This window comes from Chrysochloris asiatica, unplaced genomic scaffold, assembly GCF_000296735.1.
Source record: "Chrysochloris asiatica unplaced genomic scaffold, ChrAsi1.0 scaffold00214, whole genome shotgun sequence".
NCBI lineage: Eukaryota > Metazoa > Chordata > Mammalia > Afrosoricida > Chrysochloridae > Chrysochloris > Chrysochloris asiatica.
Genome location: NW_006408732.1, coordinates 1,587,203 through 1,592,119, shown reverse-complemented (window position 1 = coordinate 1,592,119; position 4,917 = coordinate 1,587,203).

Here is a 4,917-nt window from a genome sequence, read left to right as displayed (position 1 = left end):
CATTTTGACTTTCAATATTCTGGAGTAAAATATTTGGCACTTGTAGAATAAGTACTTTACCAAAAGGCTGGTTTGAACCCTAAGGTTGGGTACTCAAACTCAGCAGCCGCTCCTCTGAAAACTCTATACAGGGTTGCTATGAGTCATAATTGACTCTAAGGCACTTAACAACAACAAAATTTTAAATTATAGAATTGTATAATTAAAAAATACTGACAATTCTATTTTTCATTCTTGATTAATTAGCTTCTTTTAAGAAAAAATTAAAGCTCTTACTGTGTATTGAGTGATAGATTACATATCAGAACATCAGTTTTGCACTCAACCAATCATATTTTGTTTCATTGCAAGGATTACAATCCCCTCCTTGTGCCATCAGTTAACGGTATGTGCCTCTATTTCCGCCCCCCCGCCCTTTTTTTTTTTTTGATGTACACAAAAACATACAAGAATATATGATCATTTAAACAACCAAAGGGCACATTTTGCCCACCAGCACACAGCCTTTCTCATTCCATGAGTCTAGGGTCCTCAGCTGCTGTATCTCTCCATATCATCTCCTCTGCCTCCATCTCTGGTGTTGCTGCTTCTCTGGTTAGGATCCCATGTTCCACTGATGCTCTTCTCTCCTAATGGTCCTAGGGTCCTCTGTTACTGGAATGAATGATTAACTATCCCCCCCCTTTTTGTTATATAATGTCTACCTATACAGTTGTGACAATTGCAATTAGTCATGTTAACAATTCCTCACTTCTAAATCCAAAGAATCTCATCTGCATCTCCTTTCACCAGACCCATCTTGACAAGATAAAAACTATTCAGTGAGAATTCTACCCTCTTCCCTCACCCTGAAAATAAAATCCCTATTGATAATTTGTAAGCCAGTTCCTTTGTGCCTTTATAAATCCCCATTTTTAGATACCCAATGTCTAAGTTGACTCTCCCTATCAATCCTGTGTACTGAGGGGATTTGAACCTTGATGTTAATACTCCTTCCATCTTGGTTGGTATTTGGAGCTACTGACACATAAGTAAAGGCCAAGTTCATCTTATTGTAGCAATTTACACTTGCTTCCTACATCTAATTTCTTTATTTTCCTCTAGTCCAGTCCTGATCATCAATCCATTCACGCTAGATCAAATGGGTACTGTCTGAAAGTTTGGGCATTCTTGCATGCTTCCCCTCACTTCATATTAGCTGGAGGCTTCACTCTCAGCTCTAGTTCACCATGGCTACATCATTGTTCCCAAGTCTTCCCAAACTACAGACCAATCAGCCCTTCCTCTTCTCTCTCTCATCTCATGGTTGACAAGAGTCTATGGAACATGATTGAACACAGCCCCTGTCTTCATTACTGACTTTCCCCAACATCCACTCACAAGTTGACCAACACGATCACTAATGAATGCACTTACAAGCCTGCTCATGTATTCTCTTTGTTTCAGTCTTAGAAGGGGGTTTGTCCTGAAGGGCCTTGAGGGATCCCAGGTGAACATCTTGCTTGTTCTTGTAAAAGCCAAACAGCCTGCTTTTCTTTTCTTTTTAATTCTGGTCTTCTTTTCAGGAAATATCTTCTGTTTTTGTAGCCACACCAGGTTAGGAGTCTTTTGATGACCTGATGGATTTCTTCTTTTATGGATTTCTTCAAGTTTCTACTTTACTCTGTGTAATTTAGGTTTGTCACATTTTTCTGAAACATATTTTCCATCTCCTTTAGGTTTTCATATTTGTTGGAGTACAACTCTTCATAGTATTCTGTTATTATTCTTCTTTCCATTGGTTCTGTTGTGACAACCCAAGTGGTTTCTTATGCATGTTATTTGTGTCTTCTCCCTCTTTTTAAAAATGTTTTATTGTGAATTATGTGATAGTATACATAGGAAAACATTAGCTTTACATTCACCTATCATGTATCGTTTCATTGCTATGGTTACAATGTCCTCCATGCATCAAAGGGTATACCCTGCAAGCCTGCCCCCTAGACATCAGCACAAAGCCCCTCTCCCTCTCTGGGTCTACAGTTCCCAGCTGCTCCATCTCTCCATGTCATCATCTCTGCCTTCATCTCTAGCATCACTATTTCACTGGATAGGGTCTCACACTCTGCTCTTCTCCCTTGATGGTCCAAGGAACCTCCCCGCTCCTGGACTGCAAAGTCAATCACTCCCCTCATTTTGCTACAAAATGTCTGCCTTTACTTTTCCTACCCTCACACTAAGTCCTGATAACAATTACTCACTATTGTACCACGAAAGACCTATCCCCATCTCCTTTCATCAACCCCACCCAGACAGATTGGATACTACTCAGTAGAGATTGTACCTTCCTATGGATCTAAGCTCCCTCTTGAAAGCTTGTAAGCCAGTCACTTCTTGCCTTTGTAGCCCTCCTGTTTTGGGTAGCCAAAGTCCAAGTTGCCCATCCCTGTCTACTCTGTTTATGGAGGGGGCGTGAATTATCCTCTCTATAAAGATTTGTTCCCTCTTTTGAGCTATTGCATCCATAGGTGTAGGTCAAGTTCATCAAATTGTATCAGATTACTCTTTTTTCTTCTAGTTGAGCTCTGATCATCCAGTCATTGAAGCCAGCTCAAGTGCGTATTATCTGTAGGCGTGAGTGTTCTTATGCATAGGCCCTCTCTTCTTATCAGCTGGACACTTTACTCTCCACCCTAATCCTCTGTGGCTATGTCACTGATTCTGGGCCCAAGAATCCCCAGGTCTTGCCACACTGATGGCCAATCAGGTCTCCGCCCAGGTTCACAGGAGTCTGTTGAATGTTTGTAGGGCTTAGCTCGCAGCTTCATTGCTGTTTTTCCCTCAATTCCCCTTATTGGTGATGGACATGGTCACCAATCAGAGTGCATGTCTGCTAGTGTATTCCTTTTGAGTTTTAGTCCTGGAGGGGGGTTTACCCTGAGGGTACCCAACCACTTGTCTTGATGTCTTCTGGGTGAGCAACTTGCTTGTTCTTGTAGCAATCAGTTGGACTGGCTATATTGTTTTGTATTTTTCCTGTTGGTCTTTCTTCAAGAAGTATCTTCTGTTCTAGCTGCTCCAGTCTATAGCCTGCTTATCCTTTCAAGTGGAAATTTCTCACCTCAGAAGATTCTGGATGTGGTTCAGGATTCCACCTATGGTCTTATGTAATGCAGAGGTTCAGCAGGAAGCCGCTTTCACTGGGCACATTGTAGCCCCATTTTAGGTATTCCAATCAGTTGTAGGCTGAAGATGGACTTTACAAGCTTTCTATGGTGATATTTCTGGCTATTCCTTTCTCTCCCCCTCAAGTGTCTATTTTATAATGGTATGCCAGGGAAACCAAGATTCAAAAGACAGCCAAACATCTTAACATTATTTCCCCCATTTTACCTATTACAACTATGTCTCAATCCCTGTATCCCAGAGCCCTGCTGTTGCAAGGTTGTGTATACATCATTGTGCATATATCATTATTTACCTCTGTCCCACTTAGCCCATGCAAACCTGCTTAATTGTTTTCCCATCCGCCTTGTACTTGCATTTCCCTCCCCCTTCCTGTGTATTGCACCCCTCCTTAGCACCCAAAGTATCCTATGTCTCATCCTTAGGCTGTGCTTCACCTTCCCCTCCTTCTCCTTACCCCATCCCCTACATCCTGGTAACCGGCAAAGACTACCTCCGCCCCTTTAGTATGGGCTCTTTTTCTTAGTCTTTTACAGCAGTGGTCCTATACAGTATTTCTCCTTTTGTGACTGATTAATTTCACTCAACATAATTTTCTCAAGGTTCATTCATGTTATGCTGTGGCTTGCAGCTTCCTTGTTATTCTTCATGGTGGCATAATATTCCATTGTGTGTATGTACCACAGTTTGGTTATCCATTCTTCAGTTGATGGGCATTTATGCTGTCACCATCTTTTTGCTATTGTAAATAGTGCTGCTATGAACATTGGTGTGCATATATCTACTCGTGTTATGGCTCATATTTCTTGTAGGGAATATACCAAGTAGAGGAATTGCTGGATCATTGATATTTCTATTTCCAACATTCTGAGGAAGCGCCATACTGTTTCCAGAGAGGTTGGACCATTTTGCAATGCTGCCAGCAATGCAGGAGCATCCTAGTCTCTACAGATCCCTACCTTTTTTTGATATTTTCTGCTATGAAAAATGAAAAAAAATAGTGGTAAATGTGAGGACACCAAATCAGCGACTACACAGACTACCAAATATTTTGAAAACTACACCAACAAAAGTAGACAAAATAAATGATTAGGAAATACTAAAAATTAAAAACTTATGTACATCAAAAAACTTCGCCGAAAGAGTAAAAAGGGAACCCACAGAATGGGGAAAAATCTTTTGCAACAACACATCAGACAAGGGACTCATTTCTGAAATATATAGGAAACTATAACACCTCTATAAGAAAAAGACAGATAACTGAATTAAAAAGTGGGCACAGGACATGGAAAGATACTTCACCAAGGATGATATCCAGGCAGCCAACAAACATATGAAGAAATGTTCACGATCACTAGCCATTGTTGTTGTTGTTATGTGTCGTGGAGTTGGTTCTGACTCAAAGTGACCCTGTAACGGGTTTCTGAGGCTGTACATCTTTATGGGAGCAGAAAGCCTCATCTTTCTTCTGTGGAACATCTGGTAGTTTAGAACGGCTGATCCTGAGGTTAGCAGCCCGATTCGTAAGCACTAATCTACCAGAGCTATCTTTAGAGAGATGCAAAGCAAAACAACAATGAGATAAACAGAATGTTTGGTAAAACTCACCAATGAAGTCAACTGGTCTTAGACTTATTTTGCTTGGGTGTTTTTTGATGACCTGATCAATTTCTTGTTCTGTTATGGGTCTGCTCATGTTTTCTACTTCACTCTGTGTACTCTTTGGTAGGTCGTATTTTTCTAAAAATGTAT